Source organism: Thalia democratica, chromosome 3 (genome assembly GCF_965202585.1).
Source record: "Thalia democratica chromosome 3, ktThaDemo2.hap1.1, whole genome shotgun sequence".
In the NCBI taxonomy this organism is placed as follows: Eukaryota; Metazoa; Chordata; class Thaliacea; order Salpida; family Salpidae; genus Thalia; species Thalia democratica.
The window spans coordinates 4,786,313-4,801,484 of NC_139167.1; the positions used below are offsets into that span (position 1 = coordinate 4,786,313).

General features: G+C 23.6%; 1 non-coding gene across 1 annotated transcript; it reads left to right on the forward strand.

The window, feature by feature from the left end:
* The first annotated feature begins 8,080 nt into the window (after positions 1–8,080).
* On the forward strand, positions 8,081–8,153 carry Trnaf-gaa (transfer RNA phenylalanine (anticodon GAA)). Its single transcript has one exon. It is a non-coding gene; the product is annotated as a tRNA-Phe (tRNA).
* Positions 8,154–15,172: the final 7,019 nt, after the last annotated feature.

Sequence of the window (15,172 nt, forward strand, 5' to 3'; positions counted from 1 at the left end):
TTGTATATTGGATTTTTATTTTACTAGAATGAATATGCCTTTAATTGAAACACAACACTATTTTCTTGTTTTATTTTTATTCCCATTTAATTTTTCTTTTCTAAATAACATAATTTCCATAGATTTAGTTATTGTAAAACTAGCAGATGTAAAAGCTATCATGCAACTGCTTTTTACAAGGATATTTTGTGTTTAGTCTTGGCAAATTATTTCCGAAAATTTATAACATTTGGTACAACTATACTTAAAGAAGCTTCTTCGTTTATAACAGTACTGTGTTGAAAAACAAATTACATTTTGCTAAAAATTATGGACTATAAGTTTGAAATTTAAAATCAAAGTTTAAACTTAAAATTAAGACAAAGTACAAACAAATTTAAAAACCGTTTTGTACAAACGGAACCTTTTTTTTTGAACTTTAAAGAATAAAAACTTAGTTTCAAAAAAAATCTAAAAAATAAAACCTGACTTTTATATTGTAACAAAATTTTAACTATTAGTTTCGAAATATATCCGGCAAATACTATATTTATATTTAATACAAAAATAAAAATAACAATTTAACTTAAAATCTAACAAATAATACAACTTTTTCAATAAAGATATTGAATTAAAATCATGCCACATCGATTATTGATTAAAACAAAGATAATAATTAACTATTTGCAGTTTATTTGTTTTACATTTGAACATGAAGCTAATTACAGAGTTTATGTTAGTTTTGTTTTTGTTTGTTTAAACATTATAAGGGTATGTTTCGATGACTTTATACAGTGTAAATAAAAAAGTTATATTTTTCTAGCCTAGAACAAGTTACTATTTTTTAAATCATACCAGTTTGATTATATTGTTTCGAAGTTGTCCACATACATTAAAAATGTTTAAGGTTTAACGTTTTAACTCATGCTTTGAAATATTTGTAACATTTTTAATTGTAAATGCACGTTCCCTAAGTTTAACAGTTTTAAAAACTTTATTTTATTTTTGTCGCAAAAACAGTTTTCTATGAGGAAAAAGTTTGTAAAAATAAGTAAAGTGTTGTTTAAATATTGTAAGTTAACTAAAACTAAATGCCTTAAACGAACATATGTATTGGTTTTAAATGTACAAAAGCTTTTACTTTAAATTGTATATCAAATTTCAATTGCTTTCCAAAAGTTAAATTGTTTGTAAACCTTACGCGTTGGTCAATTTTCGTCATGGAAAATATTTGATTTATTGACACATAGTATAAACATTTTTGTTTGCAAAATTTACTGCCTCAATTGCAATTCAAATATTTTTATTGTAAATTATTAACTCTTTTTTTTACATTCGAAAAATTCTTTGATGTTTCAAATTTGTTTTGGTTTGCCAACAATAAAAAATAAAAACAAGGCTATAAAACATTTATTTAGTTTTTATTGCACTAAATGCGACATTTTAAGCATTTTTAAATATTTTTTTAATATCGTAAACAAGTTTTTCACGAAACTTAAAAAATAAAGCTTTTATTAAGTACATGTAAATAAAAACTAAGCTATAAATTTTTAAAATGATAAATTTTGCTTTTACGAAAAAAATTAAAATCTATAACAGTTGCAGAAAATTATAATAAATTTATTTTGAAATATAGCAACAATCTTACAAAAACTAATCCACATACTCATACTTTTTGATTCTTTTAACAAAACGAAAAATTGTATGTAAATTCATTACTAAAATAAACTTTAATGTTTTTGAAATGTTAAAGGATGACTATCTTACTTAAAAAACTGGCCGTTTAAAACTTATAGGCTTTCTTTTGAAAGTATAATTGCATGTTAATAAATAACCTTATACGGTTTTAATATTAGTGTTTTACTAAAACTTTTTTTACCGAAACTACAATTTACTTAATTATAAAACTACGAGTGTTTGGTATTTACTGATAAACCTTGAAATAGAAACTTTGAAGGTAAAGTATTTTAACTAGGTTATTTACTTTTTATACACTGAGAAACCTTAAACTAAAACAAAAGTTAAAATTAAAAAGGAGGAGTAAACTTAAGGGCTTCTAAACAAAAAAATTACAGATTTTTAAATGTTTTAGTTTAAAAAAAATCATGCTTCTTAGTATAACTTTAATCATGAAAAAAGAGTTAACCTAAAAAAAATAAAAAGGTTTAAATTTCAAAAAAAAAAAGAATAAAATACATTAAAAATACCAATATAATACAAAACAAAAATATTCAAGCATTGGAGCTGTAGTTAACATTTTCAACGCCAGCATCAGATTTTGCTTGTGACGTCACAATACCGGGTTTCTTGCAGCACACGAACTGCTTCTTCATGACGTACACGACAACTAAAGATGACGTCACTATGAAAAACATGAGAATTAGGTCATGAAAGATCATGGAGACGAAATCGAACCGGACCACTTCCCACTCGAGTTTCTCTTCTGGTGGCGGGTCGGTAGGGGTCGCTGCAAAATGGTAAAAAGTTTTAATAAAAAAAAAGTGTATTTTTGTTTTATTATATTATTGTTTTGGTGTAGGTAAATATTAGTTTTAATTAGTTTCACCACTTCCCATTCCAAATTTTCTTCCGGTGGCGGGTCGGTAGGGGTCGCTACAAAATGGTAAAAAGTTTTAATAAAAAAATGTGTATTTTTGTTTTATTACATAATTTTTTTGGTGTAGGTAAATATTAGTGTTTATTAGTTTCACCACTTCCCATTCCAAATTTTCTTCTGGTGAGGGTCGGAAGGGTTGCTGTAATAAAAGTTTTAGTAAAGGGAGTTTATCTTGTGGTATTTAATAAAAGGGTAAAATAAAAGTTGCTGTTAAAAAGTGAAGTTATGAGGTACATCGAATATTAACGCAGGGCTTGTTTTTTTTTGTGATGATTCTAAACAGGATCAGTTGGGGTGCTGTCGAGTAATCATATTTTGAATTTTATTTTAAATACGTTGTAAAATGGGTCACGTTGTAAAATACTATACAAAACACATAATTAGTTAGGTTAATAATCAAATGCATAAAAATGTGATTAGTTAATTGAAAAAATGTCTAAATTTAATGTAATGGATGATTGTGTTTTAAATTTTCATCATGTTTTTTTCGATCTGTTTACAAAAGACTTGCGAGTTTCTCTTTTGTTTGGGGATGCTAGAAATTAAAATTGTTAGAAAACAACTAGTAAGAAAAGTGTAAAAAATTCTTAGTTGTCGAAACAACTTAGAAGTTATCATTTGAAGTATACATACATAACACTACTTTTTACAAAACTTTTCTTTACCTAATTTTAAAGACTTATATACTACTTATTGCAGTTAATTCATTATTAGTTTTATTCAACTCGGTTAAAGTAAATATTTTAAAAATGTTTTGAAGTAGAAGTTTTTTTACGAAATCATTTCTAAGTATTGAATTGTTAATTATAGACAGCTTAGTATTTATGTTGTAATTGTTATAATTATTCTGTATCACAACTTCCTTTGCTTCAGGTTATTTATAACAAAAATTCTCATTGAGTAAACTTTTACAGTGTTAATATAAGTATTTAAATACAACTTTTGTTACATTTTAGAACTTGTATCTAAAATTTTAGTACATAAGTTAGAAAACTGTATGAATAAGAACTATCACTAAAGAATTAGAATCAATACTAATGAGATCATTTAACAAAGTTTTATTTAACGATTGTTACTTAGCTAACACTGTTTCACCTATAAGGACCTTCAGAGCTTTAGGTAACAGTTGTTAAAAAATTTTGATAAAAATTTCAAGTGTGTCTGTTTTTTAATATGTATATATTTTCTTTTCTTTTGAAGTGATGTTGGCTTTGAACATTATTACTTTAAATTTATTTCTACCGAAAAAAATGAGCTTTATGTTTTAAAATTTTTAATTTATACTTTAAAGGTGTAGTTTAGTAAGATTAACTTTAGACTTTATTCAGATTTATGTTATTTCATTGTAATGCAGTTTAATTCTCAAAGCAAACCAAAAGAATTCAAAAACACCCTTTTCAAAACAACAATTAAAAAACAATGTTGTGTATTGTATTAAACATTAACTTATTTACAATTGCACTACTATATACTTTTATTATGGTTTTTTATTGTGTTTTGGAAATTTTTTACAACTCAATAAGTACTGCATTACCGGGAAATAAACTTGTTTGTTTTTAAACATGCTTTGTTTGATTATAAAATAACAAAGCGAAATGTTATTCTTTTTGTAAAAAGTTGGTTCATAGTTTAAAATTTCATTTAAACAGGAACTTCAAGTTTTATGAATTTTTTAAAATACGAACTAAGGGAATTAGTATATTTTATAAAATTTACAAAAAAAAAATAAGCTAATTAATAACCAATTAACTATCTAATAAAAGTTTATTTTCAATAGAAAAATTAAAACTTGTTATTATATTGGTACGGTAGTTCTATAATCAACAAAAAGAATAATTTTAACGTACAAACGCCTCGATTTTTAAGCATTCAAAATTTACTGTAATAATTATTAAGACAGAATAAAATATTCATAATACTAACAAATAATATTTTTTAACTAACGAATAATTCCATTTACATCATATTTACCAGGACAATAAACAAAATTGAATAAAAAATTAAATTAAATAAAACTAACGAATAATTCCATTAGCATTACATTTACCAAGACAACATTATATTAAAATTTAAAAATAAACATAAAATAATAAGTATGTATTTAAGTTAATTTTTTTAACCTAACTAATAACTCCATTTGCATTACATTTACCAAGACAACATTATATTAAAAATTTTAGATAAACATAGAGTAATAAGTATATATTTAAGTTAATTTTTTAAACTAACGAATAATTCCATTTGCATTACATTTTCCTGGACAAGCACATGGTCCCTCTAGTATAAAGTCCTGAAAATATTTAAAAATAACTAAAATTTAATAAACTACTAATAATTAAATTATGGATTGTAATATGACATCCTTAAATATAAAAACTAGTTTACAAAAAAAAAAACAGTAAACTTTGACCTTCTAATATGAAATCCTGAAAATTAATAAATTAAACTAGTCGTTTAAAACAAAATCCTGAAAATAATAAAAAATTAATTAAATATGTTGTTCTAAAATGAAGTCCTGAAAAAATATAAATAGAAAATAATTGGTCCTTTTAAATAATGTCCAAAAATACAGCTCAAATATTTCAAAGGGCTCTTGCAGTTTTTTTTATTTTATTTATTTAAGTTATTTGCAACGTTTCAAGTTTAGTATTAGCTTTTATCTTCATATGTTATAAAGATAAGAGACTGTTTTATTTTCTGACTTTTTAGTAAATTATTTTAAGAACTTGGTATAGTAGACACATGATCAGTGTTTTATGTTGAGTTTTTATATAATAAACTTCATGTATTGTATAAACCAACATAAAACTTACATATTCAGTAATAACTAGTTCTCCAGTGAAATAAAACAAATGAACAGGTAATTCTGAGTTGCACAGTAAAGTTACTCTAGAAGTTCTGTTAGAAATATTAAGTAGTTTTGTATTATTTTGTATAAAAGACTAGTACAAAACTTTTGTACGAATGTTTTTAAATACATATACTAATCAAGTAAGACTCACCATTTAAAAGATGAACTTTCAATTTAAACAAAATATTATTTATTAAATTTTGTACTAAAGTTGAACTAAGTATTTCAGTAAATATTAAGTAAATCTAACCGTTGAGTGTCAGCAGCAATATATTTAAGAGATAAACCTCCACTTTCAGTAAAAAAACTAAACTACATTATTTAAACTAACTGTATATTCTTTATTGAATATTTACTAATAACCGTTGAGTATCTGCAGCAATATACTTAACAGATAAGCCTCCACTTTCAGTATAATTCCAACTTTCCCTACTTTGGACTCCTAAATCGAAATAATAACCGTTCGATCTTTGGAGTACCTGTAATTTTTTAGATTATTAGAACGGATTAAAAAGCTGTAAATTTGTATGTTTGTAAGATTATGAGAACCATTTATAAAACTGTTTCTACATTATAATACTTACACAGTACATATAGGTATATAATTAAAAACAGTTTATTTTTTACATACAATAGTAAATATAAGGTCACAATTAGTTTTTTTTTTACATACAAAGAACTTAGTTTGACTATAATAACAAAACATGTCTAACTGAAAATTAGATAAATATTTAGAAAGATAAAGCTTATATTCAAATCTTTATACTTTTGTGCTACTTTCACAGTAAGCACGTAATATTTAAGTTTATGACAATAATTTATTAAAAGCTTAAATTGTCTTCCGAGCTTTGTTGCTACAGTTAAATTCAGTTATTTAAAAGCCAACGCAAAATCATCAAAGAAAATTTAGAGAATTTTTATTTTGTTTTTATTCTAACAGTTATCGTACGCTATTCTAAAATACAAAAAATGCAAAATTACTGAGTTTTTTCATATAGTTAACATGCAGTTCAATATCTTTCATAACTAACAGCAGTATAAATCAAAATAGTTAAAGTTATTAAATTTATTCATGTAAAGCTGTTTTTACATGAACTCATTTTCTGTATTTTTATTTGAAAACAGTTTCCAAGTTATAACTTAGGTGCTTATCTTAATGTGTCACAACAAAACAAAAACAAATATTTTAATAATTATAACTAATAATTATATACAACTTTATAAACAGCAATATCACTTTGTTCCAAATAGTTGAACCCTTTACACGGATTATATAATAATGTGTAATAAAATATTTTACATAAAATAATCTAATAATACTAACAGCTAGGTCACTTTTATCCAGATAATCGAAACCTTTGCACGGATTATAGAGGTAAGTGTAGTCTCCATCATAAACTGAAAATTCAGGAGTTCCGTCAGCATTCAGACGGATTCCTTTCAGGGATACCGTTCCTGACCCGTCGTCGAATGCACATCTGGTTAACAAGTATGATAAAAAAATAAAATTTTAAGTGGTTGTTAAATAATCAAAATGATTTTGTATAATATATATAAAACTTTTTTAAAGTAAAAATTGTTATTGAATAATCAAGTAACCGTGAGTTATTAAAAAGTAAAAAAATAATTAGTTTGTATAATATATATACTACTAAAATTAAGCTAGTTTTGTATTTATTTTGATTTTACTTCATATAGCTTTTTTTTTTTTGTATGTTATTGTTTTTTTTTTTTTGTAAACTATAACATAAATTAACAATTTGATGTAGGATTTATTAATATAAGTGTCTGTTTAAGTTGTTGCAAGCGTTTTTTTTTACATAGTAAACTAAATAGATTACAAATTTTTTCTAAATTAGTGTGCTCAAACATTAAAATTGAGCTTAAATTTATTTGAAAAATGTAAGTTAACAGAAAAATTTAGTTTTAACTTTAATGGGAAATTGAAATAAATTTTTTAAATACATATTTTGTATTTTTAGATTTTAACTTAAAAACAAACTAACAAAGTTTGTTTTAAGTTAAATTTGTTTTTGGTTTTTGATAAAGTAATAGCAGTAACAAAAATAAAAAGTTTCATGACAAAAAGTCATAAACTTTTAGTTTTTTAATTTGTTAGAAACCAATCTAAAATAGATTAATATTCTAGATAAAAATAAACTTTTGTTAAAATTTCTAAAACTTAAGGTTATAAGTTATACCATCCGTTTAAATACTTTGGCCTAAATATTTTTTGGACAAAGTTGTTTTTAACAAAGGTAGTATACACATATATTTAATTTACAAAGTTTTTAGATTTAGACTTTAACTTATATAAAGTATTCTAAGTAGTAATCATTTTTATTATTATTTAAAAATACTACCTCCTACTTTATGCACATATATTTTAAGGCTTATTTACAAAAAAGCATTTTATAGAAACAAAATTTTTACTACACAAAATACTTTTGAGTTTGAAGCACTATTGACGAAAATGTTAAACTTGAATGACAAAATTTAAGCGTACTTAACACTATGATTAACAAGCTATAAGTGCTTTATAGTGAGCATAATAAATCATCACATTGACTCTTATGCAAATAAAACTTCAGCTTTTAGTGTTTATAAACGCTACAACAATCTAGCTATCACAAGCCTCGATAGCTCAGTCGGGAGAGCGTCAGACTGAAGATCTGAAGGTCCCTAGTTCAATCCCGGGTCGAGGCACGTTTTTAAACCACTAAGTTTTTTAAAATTGAAAAGGATTCGTAGAAATGTTTAATTCTTTATTAAAATTAATTACAATATTTTCTTTTTATTTAATATAATTAAGAACATCTACTGATAGAGACGTTGCAAAGTAGAAAAATCATCTGCTTTTCAATGACCAAAATGCCTAAATTTTATTCAATTAATAAATTTTTGTCAAATTTTAGTTATATATTGTTTACGTAATGTCGATATATCTATTTAATATAAAAATATATAAAGCAAACAAACTAACTCGCACTGATCCACTGCAACACATTGTTTGCTGTTAACTTCTTTGTAGAATATAAAAATAAATATTAATAAATATTTGAAATGATTCATTTTATCTACAAAGGTAATGTTATACATGCATTATCTCTAATTGAGATACAATTATTAGAAACAAAATTATTATCAATTTAGTGTATATAGCAAAATCTTAAAACAAAGAAGGTAACAAATGTCAAAATTGTTATTAATGAAGCAATATATACTTTTAAGTTAAAACAATACATTGCACTTTATCGAAAAAAAAATTATGAAAAACAGCGTTTTGCAGATTTTAAAAATAAAAAAAAAGATAATAAAAATGAAAAAAAAAACTGAAAAAGTTTAAAACATAGTTATTAAAGTACAATAAAAAATAAAAGCTAATTAAGAATGAAAATATACAAAAAAGCTTTCTTGTACTAAATATCTGCTTGCAAAACCTTAAAATGAATGTTTTAAAAAGTTTTAAGCTTTTTTTATTTGTTTTGAAACCGTTTTCATCTTCTTAGTTTTCTTATACAATAGTTTACTTAAGATAACTTTCACTTTTGAAATATAATTGTTGTTTGCAGTAAAGAAATTAATAGTTAACTAAGACCGTAAAAAATATTTAAAATTATAACTATACAGGTTTAACAATTGACGAAACCATTTGTCTTTATATACATATTGTTTAAAACTTTTTGTTTCGTAAACAGTTCTTATGACGTCACAAACGTTCTACTCGACACATGTGACGTTCAACCCGCAGAGGTACATCATCAGAAGAACGGCGACAATTATGAATCCGATCAAGAGAAGATCGTGCAAGATCAAGGAGACAAGATCGTATCCGACTACGTTCCACTTGAGCGCGGATACCGGTGCTTGTTCAACTGGAACTGCAGAAGTTATATTTATATGGTTATATATTTATTTATTTATAATTTATTTATTATTATATTAATTTTTCCGACTACGTTCCACTTGAGTGCAGAAACTTTTGTTGGACTGGAACTGTAAAACGTTACTTGTATGATTAATATTTTTTAATATTATTACTTATTGTTGTTTTACGGTATTTATACAGGATGTTGAGATACTGGGACTGCAGAGTTAATTTGTGTTTCAGCATCATTATTTTTATTTTACAGTTTATGTAATGTTTATTATTATATTCATCCTAAACACTATTACTTCAATACTGATAAAGGTTGCTGTGAGATTGTGAATGTTATAGTTATATAAAAGCTATGAAGGTTGGAAGTTTTTTCTGAATATATTTATAGTTTAAAACTTTTTTTTTTTTAACTTTTTTTCTCATTAACTTTACTTAAATTTTTTTATATTTGTAAAAAATTCTAATATAGCAAATATACTAACTGTGTTAAACAAGTTGTGTAAAGAAAAAGCTTTTTACTAATTTGGTGTTTCTAGTTAAATAACTAACAAGTTACTATCATTACTGTTTACTTGTACTTTTTTAAATTAACTGACCAATAAAGCCATTTTCATCACAGCCCCCATGGCAATAAATAAAATAAGAATTATATTTGTTTATTATTGATTATATATTTTACTAACCAATAACGCCATTTTCATCACAACCACCAGGGCAGGCACATGGTCCTTCAAGTACAAAATCCTGAAAAATAATATAATTGACAAAAAAAAAGTCATGGTCAATAAAAAAACTAACAACAAGGTATATCAAAAACAATATTCAGAAAATATAAAAACAAGTAGGTATAAATTGACATTTTTAATACAAATCATATAAAACTAAAATAAATAGTAACTAACAATCTGTTTTAAAATCAAAATGGTCTTTGTAATACAAAGTCCTGGAGATAACAATAGAACAAAAGTTGGTGTAACACAATTCAATTTTTTTAATTTTACAAACTATTTAATTTGGCTAATATTTGCAGCTATTAGTATTTTGGTTAAATTAGGTTTAAATACAAGGCTATAATATTTTGTGCAAAATAATGTCAAAACTGTATAACTAATATTTGCAGTATAAGAATTTACTATCAACAAGAAACCTAATTTAACAAGTTACTGATACAATAATTACAAATAGAGCATAAATTTCAAGTGAAATAAACTTACATATTCCTTTATAATAAGTTCTCCAATAAAATAAAACAAGTGATTTTCAATGTCTCTGTTGCATACCAATTGCACTCTAGAAGTTCTGTTAAAACGTTAAATAATATTTTTAATACTCTAGATACTGTTTTGTTTTATAAATTAAAAAGGGACTAAAATGAGCAAAGTCTTTTTAAAAGAACATTTTAAACCGCGCAAGTAACAAAATGTTCCTACTTTAAAAAATGAATACGTAAACTACGATTATACAGATTTCAATACTAAAGCACCAAAACTTTTAAAGAGAAAAATACTTTATCAATAATTTTTTAAGGGTTACCAAACTAAAATTCAAATATAATAATTTACAAAATAAATCTTACCTCTGTTTACTAGCAGATTGGTAATGAACATATAATCCAGTACCATCAGTATAATTAAAATATTCGTTTTGCTGGACTCCCAAATCGTAGTAAGCACCATCATCTGCTGCTTGCAAGATCTGTTTAAAAAAATTAAATAATTTTACATTTTAAAAAATTATCAATTTTTTATCAGTATTATAGTATCAGTTAGTTTTATTAAAAAATTCTTTAGTTTATATACAAATTTTAATACATGCTTTAAACTGTACTTCTATGTACAGTTTAAAAGTTTTAATAGATTACTTTATCATTTTAAAAGTATTTAATTTTTTCTAAAATATTTTTGGTGACAATAACTCAAGTTTTACTTGTATGTGAGTCAAAAAAATTAAAATATGGTGTTAAATAGAACATCAGTTATTAATGTCAAATATCTAATTTTTTGGTGAGTGTTAAAAGTATTTTCTTCTTTATATAAATCTGTTATATTGTTTATTGAACGATAAAAAAAGCGGTCAAAAAGTTTGGTCTAAGGACCTCGTGTGCAAAGGAACATTTCGGTTATCGAGTCGTACACCACATGCTTATAAAGTTTCTTACGAGCTATTACACATAATTTCTTTTATCATTTAAATGTTTAAATCTTTAGTAATATAACTATCAGTTAAACGAAAATAAAAATGAAAGTAAATAAAACTAAACGAAAATTACCTGAATTTTGTGATTAATAATATACTAAGAATATTTTTTAATAACACATGAACTAAATATATATATAACTTTTAATTAACTACAAGGTAAGTAAATTAATTACTAGGTATATTAAGTATATTTTTTTAGTTAAAAATTTTTATATTCTGTTTTAAATGTTTTTAGCTTGGTAATAAGTTTTATTAATTCTATATTAGTTTATGTGAAAAGCTTCTAATTAAAACTTGGTAAACTTAAAATTTTTGTTTAAAGACTTAAAATTAAGTTATTTATGAAAACTAAGTACCAACTTTTAATATCTATTTTCAGTAGAGTATTCATAACAATGCTTAGTTTTTAATCTTGAAATTTTTTTTAGTCTTAGTTACCGCAAAAATAAAACTTTTTTTAGAAAAATTAAGCAAGTGTAACAGATTAAATTTTTTTTTCATTTTTTAACACACAAACTAATTAAGTTTTGATGCTAAACCATTTCTCTTTTTTTAAGTAAAACTAGAAAAGTTTAAAACAATTTTTTCAAACTAACAGCAAGATTTTCAAACTGTCCGCCCCTGAAACCCTTGCACGGATTGTACGAGTAAGAATAGAACCCTGCATCGATGAAAAACACCGGAGACCCGTCGCTGTTCTGGGGAATTCCCTTCAAAGATACCGTTCCTGATCCGTCCTCAAGTGCGCATCTGAGAATATTTATATTTGATTTATGAAGCTAATTAATGTAATATTAAAAGTTTTATTGCTATGAAACGCGTATTTGGACTTTATATGTAAAACTTTGTTAAATATTATTTAATTAGTTTTACTTTAATAAAGACTATTTTTAAATTTCTTTTGTAATATGGTTCTTTAAGTTTTTTGATAAAAATGAATTATTAGTTGTGATTGTATTAATTAGCTTATAAAAAAAATTAAACAACTTTAAAAGTTTAAAACATCTAAATACTCTTTTAAAACCTCACTATATAAAAAACTAACTCGCAAACTCCTAATGGAATACATTGTAGAGATTTTCCTTTTGTAATAAATAATAAAAATATTAACAGTTTAAGTAACATAATTTCTGCAAAAAAAATTAAAAACATTATTAGTGATATTTAAAAACAGTTTCCTAAGTTTTAGTGTTTTTGTAAAGAGATAGTAAAATCTCCTAATTCAATTAGTTTTATTTAAAAAAAAACTAAATACTTAAACAACAAATATTAGAAAAATAGTATAAAGGTTTAAATAAGACTATATTCTCAGAGTAAACAAACTATATTAAGCTTTTAGAAATCAAATAAAACATATTAAAACAAACTAATTTGTAACGTTAAAATATCACTTCTTACTTTTCTTAGTTTGTTCAACAACTTTTTTTTATTTCGTGCTACACTTAGAAAAAAAATTAAAATACCATGATTAGAAGCAAAGCTATTTTAAACTTAAAATCAAAAATGAGCTTTGCTTGTCTAAAGTAAATAGTTTAGTAAAGACATATTGTAAAAAGTTTAGAAAAATTTTAATTTTTATTAAAAAAAACTTTTTTTAAATATGGTAGTTTTTAATTAAAAATTTATATAAAATTTAGTTAAACATAGCCTAAACTAATGTAAAAACTAAATACATGCATAAAAGGGTTGTTAATAATTTGTGTATGTTCAAGGCTTGCAAGTATAAAAAAGTTTGTTAGCATTTCTAAAATTTTACGACTTTAACGATATGTAGTACTAACACCGTTTATTATAAGTTAAAATGTAAACAAAAAATTTATTGCTTAGAAGTTTACACAAAAATATATTTGCAGTGCTTTTTATTACTATTATTTGATAAAATTTGTCTTTATTTTGAATTAGATATAGGACATTAACTTTTTAACACTTTATTCTTTCGGTTTAAACTATGTCGAAACTACAAAAAAAAATAACTAAATATACAAATTAATAAAATATATTAAACTTTTAATATACAACTTACGATTTTATTTTTGACAATACATTTGGTAAACAGAGCTAAAAAATCGAGGTAAACACAAACCAATAATCGGTTACATGACAATTCAAATTCGGACAATTCAAATTGTTGAAAAATATTTAAAAGACTATTTCTCAATAAGTAATATAAATTTGAAATAAAAAACATATGTAGATTTTATTAACATCTACAAGCCACTTTTTTATTCATTTAAAAATCTAAAATACTTTTCAAGATATTATAAAATTACTAGAAATAAATATGTTTTTTTTGCTTTATTTAAGCCATATTTCAAAAAATGTTTGATGCTTTACAAAAACAAAAAAAAATTGCTTGTAGATATTAATATGACCTACATATGTATTTTTTAAATTTGACAAATATACATTACATTTTTTTATAGCTGTTTAAATTTTTTTAAAAGAATTTGAATTGTCGTGCAACCCTAATAAGCGTTGTAACTCGATGATTGAAAAGTATTTTTCGTATATATATGTTTCATACACAACTTATTTCAAACAAATGTTAAGAAATATTGTTTCATTTACTATATCAATAAAATGTTTACAAATGAAAACTAAGAAGGTAGGTAGAGAAACTTAGTACATAGAAGTTTTTTGTAAATTTATTTTAGAGTAAAACTTTTCATTTGAGCACAACAACTTTGTATTGTTTTATATTTTCAATATATGATGTGATCAAAAAGCCTTTACATTGTATACTACTAGTAGAATTAGAATAACTTATTTTTTTTCAAACTAACTAATTCCTACTAAAAGTATAAAGATTTATTTTTCAACTACTGATGAACTATATTTGACTTTTATTCAGTAAACTTTAAATAAAAGTATACATAGCTAAAGTTTTTGTTTCTAAATTAGCAAAACATAATTACAACAAAATACCCCTTATACATATATCAGTACTTTTATGTTATAATTTTACAGACTTTATTTTTTTACTTTTTATCATAAGGTTAAAACTTTTCTACGCTATATTGTACAACCAACTTTAAAACAATTTTTCTTACATAGTAACTTTTCTAAGATAGATGAAACTTAAAAAAAGGTGGTATTTATTTACAACGACTAAAATTTTCTTAACATAGCTATCTGCAAAATATAATCCAAAAAAATAAATAAAGTTTTAATACAACTTTCATTAAAAAGATATTTTTTCTAAAGGATTACAGAGTCAAAACAAAATAATTTTTTATCTATTTCATTTGTTAATAAAATAGTTTCGTGTACTAAACTGTTTTTTTGGATTTGTATTTACTTTATCCTACTTGTTTGATGCAATTTTACTGATGTTCTAGTTGAAACCTGCAACTTTTTTTACAAATATTTAAATTATGAATTTTTAGAGTTTTTACTGATGTTTTTAGATAAATAGAGTTTTTTTATTTTTTATTAGTAAAGTAGTTTTTATCAAAGTTTTGCAAATTAAACAAATGTTTTTTACTGCATAAAACTTCAGCAACTTCAATTTCTGTAAACGTTAGTAGATTTTAAATTATTTAGAATATTTTAAATTACAAATGAAAATAAGGTTTAATGTAGTTAGAAAGGTTAATAAATATTTTATTTCAAAAATTTTCGTTCTAAAATACTGTTTTACGTTATT